We start from the raw sequence: 14,100 nt of genomic DNA on the forward strand, positions 1-14,100 counted from the left end.
AGAATTGCAAACAATCCCTGAGGAATTCTAGCCTGGGACCAAAGTATAGAATAGCAGAGAAGAGGGATTTGGTTCTAATATAAGGAAGAATTATTTAACAATTAGAGCTGCTTGAACAAGGGATGAATGGCTTTGGAGTATGGTGAGTTTCTCACCACTGAAGATGTTGAAATAGCCTGAATGGGTAACCTCCTTAAGCAGGCTGAACAAGGGCTTAAAGCATCTGGAGTGATTATGGTGAGTGAAGGAGAATTTAGATAATCTTTGGACTGTACAACAATCTAGCTGAGATTTGAACTCCTTTGCTATGTCTGGTGATAGGTCTAAACTTTAATGGACAATGTATGAAAGAAAAGCAGTGAGGATATTTTAAGTAAACAATAGCTCTGTCATTCTGAGTCTCTGGATCGAGGTGAGACACAGTAGCAATGCTGTTTTGCTTTCTCATGAGTCAGCTGACACTAAAGGCTAAGAAAGCCTTTGAGCTTGTACTGATGCTCTTATTTTCCTTTGTGACTAGAGAAAACTAACTTGCTTCCTTTTCTCATCTCAGAAGTAGTCTATTCTCAGCTTGCCTAACCATGGATTTAGAATTTATAATCTGAGAATCCATAACAAAGTGATAAAGTCTCTTGGGTTCAGGAGCAGAGGCAGTTGTCTTAATCTTCCACATATTTAGGGCTGCCTGAGACAGAATTTTAAACGACAGTATTGAATCAATTCAACTTAATTCAGGATAAGTCTGGGCGCGGTGGCTCACGCCTGTAATCCCAGCACTTTGGGAGGCTGAGGCAGGTGGATCACGAGGTCAAGAGATCGAGACCATCTGGTCAACATGGTGACACCCTGTCTCTACTAAAAATACAAAATATTAGCTGGGCATGGTGGCACGTGCCTATAATCCCAGCTACTCAGGAGGCTGAGGCAGAAGAATAGGCTGAACTACGGAGGTGGAGGTTGCGGTGAGCCGAGATTGTGCCATTGCACTCCAGCCTGGGTAACAAGAGCGAAACTCCGTCTCAAAAAGAAAAAAAACTTAATTCAGGATATAAATAGTAAACATGGCCAAGTGACTCATGCCTGTAATCTCAGCACTTTGGGAGGCTGAGGTGGGAGGACTGCTTGAGGCCAAGAGTTCAAGACCAACCTGTGCAACATAATGAGACCCCATTGCAAAACGAAACAAAAAAAATAGTAAATATATACCACAGGTTTAACACTGTAGACAGTATAAAATAATCCAATTATTACACATTTATGGGCATGAATCTTATCATATGGAGACAGAGGCTCAGTGAGCTTAAAGGGACTTACCTAAATGCTGGATGACTAATTGGTTTCAGAACATAGACTGTAATTGTTTGCATCTAATTCTACTTCCATGAGTTTCTTTATCACACTGCCTCAAATGTAGAAGATGTGGTCGCCGCCCTGAAGGACTTTTGCAATCTCCTAAATGGATAAGACATAGCCATATAACAATGATTGAATAATGAAAGTAAAATGAAGTGCAATAGATGTGTTACAGCTAGGGAGTAGTTGGGAAGGTCAAGGAGGTGAGAAGTCACAGGCTGGAGGATATGGAGAGTGATCGTAGGCTAGGAGAGATGAACGTTTTTATTAAGAGTAACTGTGAAAACAGTTCTGAAAGGTAAGTAGGCTTACAGATTTTTTCTTTGGTTCCCAAAGTGCATGTTGGCCTTGTCCACATTCACCAGTGTCTTTTCTTCTCTTTTATTTCTTTTTAGTTTAAGAAAAGAAACTATCTGTATCATACTGGCCAATAGGACACAAGCATCTAATTGCAGCAAATTCTTATACATTCCAAGTTACCCCCACAGAAACAGGTCACCATGGTAACCAAACAAAAAGAAACTAGAAAACAGAAGCAGAGTATTTACTTAATGTCTGATGGGCCCTCTGCATGATTTTCATTAGACCTGCTGCTGGCTTTCTTTCAGGTTTGGGTGCCAGTCACTGTTTACTTTGTAAGTTGTTAAAGATTAAAAACTTTATCATGCCTTATAATAGAGAAAATTGTACTGAGCAGTCAAGTCAGAGCTGTTGATTTTTAAACACATAACTCTTACTTAGATTTGTTAATTTATTACATAGAGTTAACCCAAGAGCTATGTAGCTCTTGTCAATGGAATTCAAGAGTACAGAAGGGTCATTTGATGATCGTTGAGTCTTTTAAGAATGCTACACGAGATAGTGGATTTGAAATAATTTTGTTAAGGGCCCTACTGTTTATTTTTGCCACAAAAAATAAAAAGGTATACACTAACCAGTTGGTGTAGAGAATTAATTGCTAAATAATTTATGTCAAAGTCCTTAATATACTATACTAATTAATACAATCCACTGTGCTCTAGCTAGTTTTAATCCTTTGGTGAAGAAGATTTTGACAATAAAACAGAAAGCCACGTAGGTTCATAAAATATGTCTGACATTTTCTGAACTGGGGAATAGGACCCACTTGTCATTCCTACTATTGTCTCAGTATCTCTTTGAAGTGCAAAAACATTGTGATTTCAAAAGCAGTCGAGGAAGATGCCATCTGCAGCTTCTGACAAGCTCTGGAGGTGTAGCCAAATATGGAGCATGTCACTAGGTGGTAGGTTTGCTAGGGATCTGACATGATTGACTTTTCTTTCTTAAAGACAATTAAAATTTATGTACAATAAATTGTTTCAACTGGCACTTGCTTTTAAAACTCAAACTCCATGTATGTCTTGCTAAAAAGTGATTCTGCAATGCAAATGTCATTTGTTGGAGAAGAAAAGAAAGCTGGATGCTTGTTTGGAAGCTTAGTAGGCAGGAGAGAAAAGTTGTTCCATAAAGGAACCGACCTTCTATGGAATGTTTCTGCTCTGTGATATAGCTCTACCCTTGTGCATATATGGAATTTGCTGTGTTGACCTAACATGCCTTCTATACATCTCTCTCGGCTAGTTCTCTTTATCTAGTAACTGAGTGTGGAATACTTGGAGCAAGATTTTCTTCCAGTGAAGGGATTTGCCTCCTAGGAGTGGAGTCCACACAATGCCAAACTAATTCTGCACTAGGGGCAAAAGGAAGACAGGTAAAAAATATAATATGATTTTTTTCATAAAAACAATATTTGTTTGTAATAACAATAATAATAACAAAGGACACAGGAGAACATTTACTATGTGTATTTGTAATAATGCCCCAAATATGATCTATGCTGTTTTTGAACTTTGGGATACATTTCTGCTTTCTAAATTAAGCTGTTTATGTGAAGGACAGTCATGCAGCCCTCACCAGTATCATCAACACTTTCCTCACGTTATAGCCATAGGGGAAGAACTGGAACCAATGTAATGATTGATTCTTATTTTTTTCTTTTTTTTGAGATGGAGTCTTGCTGTGTTGCCCAGGCTGGAGTGCTGTGGCATGATCTCGGCTTACTGCAACCTCTGCCTTTCAGGTACAAGCAATTCTCCTATCTTAGCCTTCTGAGTAGCTGAGATTACAGGTGCATGCTACCATGCTGGGCTAACTTTTGTATTTTTCTTTTAGTAGAGATGGGGTTTCACCACATTGGCCAGGCTGGTCTCGAACTCCTGACCTTGTGATCCGCCCACCTCAGCCTCTCAAAGTGCTGGGATTATGGGCGCAGGCCACGGCACAGGCCAATGATTGATTCGTATTTGGAATATTTCTGTCCCAGCCTCCCAATTCAGTCATTCTTTAGAAAGGAGGGGGTGGGTGTGAGTGAATTTGTGGAGTTAGGATCCAGTAAGAACAAGAGTTACTGAGTTTCAGCTTTAAAGTTAATGGAGGCAGATTTTGCTCCGAGGAGAATGTTGGTGGATGTATTCCCATCCTTGAGTTCCTGCACATAATAACTAGTCCATGCACAGAAAAGGCCAAGCTTTAAGGGCTTGAAAACAACACCGGAGGAATCTTGCAAAGAGTTCTTTACTGAAATTAGGGAAATTGGGAAAGTAACTGTCCTTTGTCTATCTTCAGGAAAAAACGTAGGCTGGTGGGAAAAAAAAGGGATATCTGCTAAATTCCTTCTGATTCTTCCTACAATAGCATTTAAGTGCTTGCTTTCTAACCCTTATCAAAGGATTGATATTGACTTTTCCTTGCTTAACTAAAATTCATTTATTGTTTAAATTCTGTCTAGTGAACAAAATGCTAGTACTTTTTCTGGGTGTGTCTCAACTAATAGTTTCAATTAGCTGAAAAATTTGTTTAGAATCTTCAGTATGTAGCATAAAGAAGATTTAGGAAATCGAATTACTTGTCTCTCCAATTCCCCTTATGAACCTCCCACTCAAAAGTCAGCAGACTTTATTTCACTTGATTGCACAAAAGACCTATCAGAACCACCTCAGCTGCTTTTTATTTTTTTATTTGTGAGTTTGAGTCAGCTGAGCCCTGTCAATAATTCTCCTGTTTCTGAAGGAAACTCTCTTTCTTTGGCTTCCTTTCTCCCATAGGGCCCCTTATCTCTGTGAGCCGGCCTTAGAGAAAGAAGAGACATTCGCAACATGGTCTAACTTCTCTGAAGTCAAGGATGCCTTCAAAATGAAAGTTTGGGCCACTGGGGGAGGGAGCGCAGGAAGGGAGACCACAGGGAGGAGGAAAAGAATTGTAAACAAAGGGACAGCTGGGGATTGGCCCATTCTTTCTGAGCATTTGTGGAGCTTCTTTAGAGCCAGTGAAGAAAGTAAAATCCAGAGGCAACTTTTAAAAAATGCCATTTAATGTCTGACTTCTTAAGCCTACCTGCATAAAAATAAAGATAAAAGAAATAATGCAAGCTAGGTGCCTAGGTTCTAACCCAATTCAGTTTTCACTTATGTTTATTTTGTAAAAAGGTACCGTTACATTCTCTATTTGGCAGTGCTGGGTGTTCAGGACATGGTACTCCAAAATACTGCACCTTGGCATTTGAAAAAGCAGTAGAAGCAAGCAGGTCATTCTCACCCTGCCCATGTTCTTCCCCTGATGCAGGTAAGATGAGCTAGAAGGGTTTTCTGATTTTCCTCTGAAGCAGGTCATAAAACACAGATTTGAGAGGTGCCCTTCCTCTACGAGGAGGAAAGGAACATCCTTACCTCTGAAGACACAGGGACACAGAATAATCTAAACAAACAGTCCTTGCTAAATACTCCCCACCCCTATTTATTACATTAGATCATACTTTTTATCCAATCATACATCTTCATGACTCTCTACTTCTTCGTCAAACTTAAAAACTATAAAGGTTTACCACTTTCTTCTGGTCTTCCTTTCCTTATGAAGGCTCTCTTGTTATGTTAAACTTATATTAAGTAAATTCTTTGTATGCTTTTCTCTTGTTAATTCTTCTGTTAAAGGGGACTCAGTTATGATCCTAGAATGAGTGAGGAAAAGATATTTCTCTTTCTCTATAGAAATATGTCAGAGTAACTCAAATGGGTAAGCCAGGACATCCTTTAGTTATAGTTTCCTGGACCAAGACCTATATACCCTTAGATGCTACCCGACTTAAATGATCTATGCTATTTTTGTACTTTAGAATATATACTAATCCTTCTGGCTTCTAAATTGAGCTGTTTTTGTGAAGGATGGTCATGCAGCCTTCAGGTCTCCATAAGAAGCCATAGATTTTGAAAATTTAAGTTTAGGCCAGCACTGTGGCTCAGGCCTGTAGTCCCAGCACTTTGGTAGGTTGTGGCAGGTGGAGCTCTTGAGCTCAGGAGTTCTAGACCACCCTGGGCAACATGGCGAAACCCTGTCTTTACAAAAAACTACAGAAATTAGCCAGGTGGGAGGCACCTGTAGTCCCAGCTACTCAGGAGGCTGACTGAGGCAGGAGAATCTTTTGAGTCTGGGAGGTGGACGTTGCAGTGAGCTGAGACTGCGCCACTGTACTCCAGGCTGGCAACAAGCTAAACCCTCTCTCAAAATAAATAAATAAATGAAATAAAATTTAAGTTTATAAATCTTAAATAGCTTTGGGCAAAGAATGATTAATAAAGAAGGAAATTATGGAGAGAGAAGAAGGAATTTTTTACCCTGGTTGTATAATTTGGATTTTCTTTCCACATAAATATCTGCTTCCACTAGCCAGGTGGAAGCATCTAGATCTGTGACTACATTGAGGTGCTAGGAAGGTGGTGCACCCAAAGAGCATGACTTGCCCTCAGCATCTCTTCATCTAGCTGTTCCTGAGTTGTTTCCATCATAATAAACTGGTAGGAGTAAGGACAAAATAAAAATTAGCCGATTGTTTCTCTTCCTAACATGTCATGCAAATATTTAATTTTCTTAGCAAATTAAGGGCAAGAGTCTATTTCTCTCTTTCTTTCTTAAAAAAATAAAAAAGAACTGTCAGTTAAACTTGCTAATTTGTGATTAGCTTTTTAAATGTGGCTTTTTAAAGTATTAAAGCTTTAACCTGTATCTAATTAAATATTAAAATCTGGCAAAGAGTAGACCTACAGGTCTGTTGGGAACCAACATCTGTGCTTGCTAACCATTAGGTTATACCATTAGGTCTTGGTAGATGCATGATCAATAATAGCTAGAGTGAGCTGTAGGCCATAAAATGTTTCTGAGCAGTTTAGTATATATTTCTTTTTTCTTTTTTTTTTATGAAAGAAAGAAAGAGAAAGAGAAAAGGGGGCGAGAGAACAGGAGTCTTGCTCTATTGCCCAGGCTGGAATGCAATCTAAAAATAGGTATTAGAAACCTCTTTTATGCCGATAATTGTGCTTAACAGTGGAGACAGGAAGGAATAAGGAAAGAAAATAACAAACAAACAGCCAACCAATATTTCATTTAAGTCTGTGAAATGCTATGCAAATGCTGAAGAGTGATTTACTTCCAATTATGTGGTCATTTTCAAAATAGGTGTAATGTGATACTGAGAAAAATGTTTGTTCTGTGGACCTGGGGTGAAGAATTCTATAAATATTCACTGAGTTTACTTGTTCCAGGTCTGAGTTCAAATCATCTATGTCCCTGTTAATTTTCTATCTTGTTGATCCGTCGAATATTAACAATGTGGTGTTAAAGTCTCCCGCTATTATTGTGCAGGAGTCCAAGTCTCTTTATAAGTCATTAAGAACTTGTCTTATGTATCCGGGTGCTCCTGTATTGGGTGCATATATATTTATGATCATTGACTCCTGTTGTTGCATTGATCCTTTACCATTATGTAATGTCCCTCTTTGTTTCCTTCTTTTCTTTTTTTTTTTTTTTTTGAGATGGAGTTTCGCTCTTGTTACCCAGGCTGGAGTGCAATGGCGCAATCTCGGCTCACTGCAACCTCTGCCTCCTGGATTCAGGCAATTCTCCTGCCTCAGCCTCCTGAGTAGCTGGGATTACAGGCACGCGTCACTATGCCCAGCTAATTTTTTGTATTTTTAGTAGAGACGGAGTTTCACCATGTTGACCAGGATGGTCTCGATCTCTTGACCTCGTGATCCACCCGCCTTGGCCTCCCAAGGGCTGGGATTACAGGCGTGAGCCACCACGCCCGGCCCTCCCTCTTTGTTTCTTTTTGTCTTTGTTACTATTAAAGTCTGTTTTGTCAGAGACGAAAGTTACAACTCCTGTTGTGGTTTTTTTTTTTTTTTTTGCTCTCCATTTGATTGGTAAGTCTTCCACCAACCCTTTGTTTTGAGTCTTTGTGTGTCCTTGCTTATGAGATGGATCGGGATACAGCGTACTGATGGGTTTTGACTTTTTATTCAATTTGCCTGTCTGTGTCTTTGATTGGGGCATTTAATCTATTTAAATTTAGGGGATTAATATGGATATTTGTGAGTTTAATATTGTCGTTTAATGCTAGCTGGCTATTTTGCCCATTAGTTGATATAGATTCTTCATTATGGAGATACTCTTTACCTTTCAGTAAGTTTTTGGGATGACTGATACTGGTTGTTCCTTTCTGTGTATACTGCTTCTTTCAGAAGCTCTTGTAAAGCAGGCCTGGTGGTGATGAAATCTCTGAGTGCTTGCTTGTTCGTGAAAAATTTTATTTTTTCTTCATTTCTGAAGCTTAATTTGGCTGGATATGAGATTCTGGGTTGAAAATTCTTTTCTTTGAGGACATTGAATATTGACCTCCACTCTCTTCTAGTTTGTAGGGTTTCAGCTGAGAGATCTGCTGTGAGTCTGATAGACTTCCCTTTATGGGTAACCTGACCTTTCTCTCTAGCTGCCCTTAAAATTTTCTCCTTTATTTCAACCCTGGTGAAAAATTCCATTTCTGAGTAAGGAAAGATTAATTAACTTTGCTATTTTAAAAATAACTTTTTCTAGGTGTAAAATTAATCTATTTTCATTATGAAAAATTATGGGGAAATGAATTTGACATTAATAAGAAAATCACAAATAATTTGCAAGACCTTCTTTACTTGTTTTGTAATTAATCTAGTTTGTGGAAAATAGTAGGAAAGACTAGAATTAGAAGGCAAGGAATAGGGGAGAAACCTTCTTTTATATGCCTGCAAAAGAGAAAGCAAAAATGATTCTTTTTTTTTTAGGTCTTGAAACAGAAATATGTTATTTCACTTGATTCTATGATTGACTGAACTCAGCTGGGAACTTCTGCTCCACATGGTGTCTGAGCGTCCTTGTTCAATCAGCTGAGGCCAAAATATTCAAGAAAACCTCTCACCTACCCCTGAATCCTCCAGCTGGTTATTCTTTGGTGGGAGTATAACTCAAGCCTCTTTAAAGCATGGCACTGGCTTTCTTTCTTTCTTTCTTTTTTTTTTTTTTTAAGTTCTGGGGTACATGTAAAGAACATACAGGACTGTTGCATAGGTACATACATGGCAATGTGGTTTGCTGCCTCCATCCCCATCACCTATATCTGGCCTTTCTCCCCATGTTATCCCTCCCCAACTCCCTACCCCCCACTGTCCCTCCCTTAGTGTCCCCCAACAAACCCCAGTGTGTGATGCTCCCGTCCATGTCCATGTGTTCTCATTCTTCAACACTTACCTATGAATGAGAACATGTGGTGCTTGATTCTCTGTTCCTGTGTCAGTTTGCTGAGAATGATGGTTTCCAGGTTCATCCATGTCCCTACAAAGGACATGAACTCATTGTTTTTTATGGCTGCATAGTATTCCATGGTGTATATGTGCCACATTTTCCCTATCTAGTCTATCATTGATGGGCATTTGGGTTGGTTCCAGGTCTTTGCTATAGTAAACAGTGCTGCAGTGAACATATGTGTGCATGTGTCCTTATAATAGAACGATTTATAATCCTTTGTATATATACCCAGTAATGGGATTGCTAAGTTAAATGGAATTTCTATTTCTAGGTCCTTGAGGAATTGCCATACTGTCTTCCACAATGGTTGAACTAATTTACACTCCCACCAACAGTGTAAAAGTGTTCCCATTTCTCCACATCCTCTCTAGCATCTGTTGTCTCCAGATTTTTTAATGATTGCCATTCTAATTGGCGTGAGGTGGTATCTCAATGTAGTTTTGATTAGCATTTCTCTAATGACCAGTGACAATGAGCATTTTTTCATATGTCTGTTGGCCTCATATATGTCTTCTTTTGAAAAGTGTCTGTTCATATCCTTTGCTCACTTTTGCATGGGTTTTTTTTTTTCTTGTAAATCTGTTTTAGTTCTTTGTAGATTTTGTATATAAGTCCTTTGTCAGATGGGTAGATTGCAATTTTTTTTCCCCATTCTGTTGGTTGCCGGTTCACCCTAATGATTGTTTCTTTTGTTGTACAGAAGCTCTGGAGTTTAATTAGATCCCATTTGTCTATTTTGGCTTTTGTTGCCCATGCTTTTGGTGTTTTAGTCATAAAGTCCTTGCCTATGCCTATGTCCTGAATAGTTTTGCATAGGTTTTCTTCTAAGGTTTTTATGGTGTTAGGTCTTATGTTTAAGTCTTTAATCCATCTGGAGTTAATTTTAGTGTAAGCTGTGAGGAAGGGGTCCAGTTTCTGCTTTCTGCACACGGCTAGCCAGTTTTCCCAAGACCATTTATTAAACAGGGAATCCTTTCCCCATTGCTTGTTTTTGTGAGGTTTGTCAAAGATCAGATGGTTGTAGATGTGTGGCATTGCCTCCAAGGCCTCTGTTCTGTTCCATTGGTCTATATCTCTGTTTTGGTACCAGTACCATACTGTTTTGATTACTGTAGCCTTGTAGTATAGTTTGAAGTCAGGTAGCGTGATGCCTCCAGCTTTCTTTTTGCTTAGAATTGACTTGGCTATGCGGGCTCTCTTTTGGTTCCATATGAAGGTTAAGGTGGGTTTTTCCAGTTCTGTGAAGAAGGTCATTGGTAGCTTGATGGGGATAGCTTTGAATCTGTAAATTACTTTGGGCAGTATGGCCATTTTCACAATATTGATTCTTCCTAACCATGAGCACGGAATGTTTCTCCATCTGTTTGTGTCCTCTCTTACTTTGTTGTGCAGTGGTTTGTAGTTCTCCTTGGATATAAAGGTCCTTTATATCTTTTGTTAGTTGTATTCCTAGCTATTTTATTCTCTTTGTAGCAATTGTGAATGGCAGTTTGTTTTTGATTTGGCTGTCTCTAAGTCTGTTATTGGTGTATAGGAATGCTTGTGATTTTTGCACATTGGTATTGTATCCTGAGACTTTGCAGACGTTGCTTATAGTTTCAGGGGATTTGGGGTTGAGATGATAGGGTATTCTAAATATACAATCATGTCATCTGCAATAGTGACAATTTGGCTTTCTCCTTTCCTAATTGAATACCCTTTACTTCTTTTTCTTGCCTGATTGCTATGGCTAGAACTTCCAATACTATATTGAATAGGAGTGTTGAAAGAGGGCATCCTTGTCTAGTAACAGATTTCAAAGGGAATGCTTCCAGTTTTTGTCCATATGACATTGGCTGTGAGTTTGTCATAAATAGCTTTTATTATTTTGAGATATGTTCCATCAATATGTAGTTTATTGAGAGTTTTTAGCATAAAGCACTGTTGAATTTTGTCGAAGGCCTTCTCTGCATCTATTGAGATAATCATGTGGTTTTTGTCTTTGGTTCTGTTTATGTGGTGAATTACGTTTATAGACCTGTTTATGTTGAACCAGCCTTGCATCCCCAGGATGAAGCCTACTTGATCACGATGGATAAGCTTTTTGATGTGCTGTTGCAATCAGTTTGCCAGTATTTTATTGAATATTTTTGCATCTATGTTCATTATGGATATTGGCCTAAAGTTTCTTTCCTTGTTGAGTCTCTGCTGGGTTTTGGTATCACGATGGTTGGTCTCATAAAAAGATTTGGGTAGGATTCCCTCTTTTTGGATTGTTTGGAATAGTTTCAGAAGGAATGGTACCAGCTCCTCTTTGTATGCCTGGTAGAATTCACGCAGATGGTGAACCCATCTGAACCTGGGCTTTTTTTTGGTTGTTAAGCTATTAATTTACTGCCTCAACTTCAGCCTTGTTTTTGATCTAGTCAGGGTTTTGACTTCTTCCTGGTTTAGGCTTGGGAGGGTGTAAGTGTCCAGCAATTTATCCATTTCTTTCAGGTTTACTCGTTTATGTGTATAGAGTTGTTTGTAGTAATATCTGATGGTGGTTTATACTTCTGTGGAATCTGTGGTGATTTCCCCTTTATCGTTTTTCATTGCATCTATTTGATTATTCTCTCTTTTATTTTTTATTAATCTGGCTAGTGGTCTATTTTGTTGATCTTTTCAAAAAACCAGCTCCTGGAATTACTGATTTTTTGAAGGGTTTTTTGTGTCTCTATCTCCTTCAGGTCTGCTCTGATCTTAGTTATTTCTTGTATTCTGCTAGGTTTTGAGTTTTTTTGATCTTGCTTCTCTAGCTCTTTCAATTTTGACAATAGGGTGTCAATTTTAGATCTTTCCTTGCTTCTCATAGGCATGTATTGCTATATATTTTCCCCTAGACACTGCTTTAAATGTGTCCCAGAAATTCTGGTATGTTGTATCTTCATTTTCGTTGGTTTCAAAGAACATCTTTATTTCTGCCTTCATTTCATTGTTTATCCAGTCAACATTCAGGAGCCAGTTGTTCAGTTTCCATGAAGTTGTGTGGTTCTGAGTTAGTTTCTGAATTCTGAGTTCTAATTTGATTGCATTGTGGTCTGAGAGACTGTTATGATTTCGGTTCTTTTGCATTTGCTGAGGAGTGATTTACTTCCAATTATGTGGTCAATTTTAGAGTAGGTGTGATGTGGTGCTGAGAAGAATGTATATTCTGTGTATTTGGGGTGGAGAGTTCTGTAAATGTCTATTAGGTTTGCTTGGTACAGGTCTGAGTTCAAGTCCTGGATATCCTTGTTAATTTTCTGTCTCCTTGATCTGTCTAATATTGACAGTGGAGTGTTAAAGTCTCCCACTATTATTATGTGGGAGGCTAAGTCTCTTGTAGGTCATTAGGAACTTGCTTTATGTATCTGTGTGCTCCTGTATTGGGCACATACATATTTAGGATTGTTAGCTCTTTTTGTTGCATTGATCCTTTTACCATTATGTAATGTCCTTTGTCTCTTTTGATTTTTGTTGGTTTAAAGTCTATTTTATCAGAGACTAGAATTGCAACTCCTGCTTTTCTTTCGTCTCCATTTGCTTCATAGATCTTCCTCTGTCCCTTTATTTTGAGCCTATGTGTGTCCTTGCATGTGAGATGGGTTTCCTGGATACAGCACACCAATGCATTTTGACTTTTTATCCAATTTGCCAGTCTGTGTCTTTTGATTGGGGCATTTAGCCCATTTACATTTAAGGTTAATATTGTTATGTGTGAATTTGATCCTGCCATTTTGATGCTAGCTGGTCATTTTGCCCATTAGTTGAAGCAGTTCCTTCATTGTGTCAATGCTCTTTACGATTTTGTATGTTTTTGGAGTGGCTGGTACTGGTTGTTCCTTTCTATGTTTAGTGCTTCTTTCAGGAGCTCTTGTAAAGCAGGCCTGGTGGTCACGAAATCTCTGAGCAGTTGCTTGTTCATAAAGGATTTTTTCTCTTTCACTTATGAAGCTTAGTTTGGCTGGTAATGAAATGCCAGGTTGAAAGTTCTTTTCTTTAAGGATGTTGAATATTGGCCCCCACACTCTTCTGGCTTGTAGGGTTTCTGTTGAGAGATCTGCTGTGAGTCTGATGGGCTTCCTTTTGTGGGTAACCCGACCTTTCTCTCTGGCTACCCTTAGTATTTTTTCCTTCATTTCAACCATGGTGAATCTGATGATTATGTGCCTTGGGGTTGCTCTTCTTGAGGAATATCTTTGTGGTGTTCTCTGTATTTCCTGGACTTGAATGTTGGCCTGCCTTGCTAGGTTGGGGAAGTTCTACTGGATAATATCCTGAAGAGTGTTTTCCAGCTTGGATGCATTCTCTCCGTCACATTCAGGTACACCTATCAAATGATTAGGTCTTTTCACATAACCCCATATTTCTTGGAGACTTTGTTCATTTCTTTTCATTCTTTTTTCTCTAATCTTGCCGTCTCATTTTATTGCATTGAGTTGATCTTCAATCTCTTATATCCTTTCTTCTGCTTGGTTGATTTGGCTATTGAAACTTGTGTATGCTTTGCAAAGTTCTCATGTTGTGTTTTTTCAGCTCCATTTATTTCCTCTCTAAGCTGTTTATTTTCGTTAGCATTTTGTCAGACCTCTTTATCAGGGTTCTTAGTTTCTTTGCATTGTGTTAGAACATGATCTTTTAGCTCAGAGAATTTTGTTATTATCCACCTTCTGAAGGCTGCTTCTGTCAATTCATCAGATTCATTCTCCATCTAGCCTTGTTCCCTTGCTGATGAGGAGTTGTGAAGTCTTGGAGGAGGAGAGGTGTGCTGGTTTTGGGTATTTTCATCGTTTTTACACTGGTTTCTTCCCATCTTTGTGGATTCATCTACCTGCAGTCTTTATAGTTGGTGACTTTCAGATGGGGTCTCTGAGTAGATGTCCTTTTTTTGTTGATGAAGTTATTTCTTTCTGTTTCTTAGTCTTCCTTCTAACAGTCAGGCCTCTCTGCTGTAAGATTGATGGAAGTCCACTCCAGACCCTGCTTGCCTGGGGATCACCTGCAGTGGCTACAGAACAGTAAGGGTTGCTGCCAGTTTCTTCTTCCGTTATCTTTGTC

General features: G+C 38.8%; 1 long non-coding RNA gene across 1 annotated transcript in view; it reads left to right on the top strand.

The window, feature by feature from the left end:
- The first annotated feature begins 702 nt into the window (after nucleotides 1–702).
- Nucleotides 703–14,100, top strand: part of LOC118144918 (uncharacterized) — a 56,246-nt gene continuing 42,848 nt past the window's right edge. The window contains exons 1-3 of the long non-coding RNA XR_004729833.3: nucleotides 703–1,988; nucleotides 2,956–3,085; nucleotides 4,479–4,995. This is a non-coding gene — a long non-coding RNA (uncharacterized LOC118144918). The remainder of the gene's footprint in view (nucleotides 1,989–2,955; nucleotides 3,086–4,478; nucleotides 4,996–14,100) is intronic.

This window comes from Callithrix jacchus, chromosome 8, assembly GCF_049354715.1.
Source record: "Callithrix jacchus isolate 240 chromosome 8, calJac240_pri, whole genome shotgun sequence".
NCBI classification, from domain to species: Eukaryota; Metazoa; Chordata; class Mammalia; order Primates; family Cebidae; genus Callithrix; species Callithrix jacchus.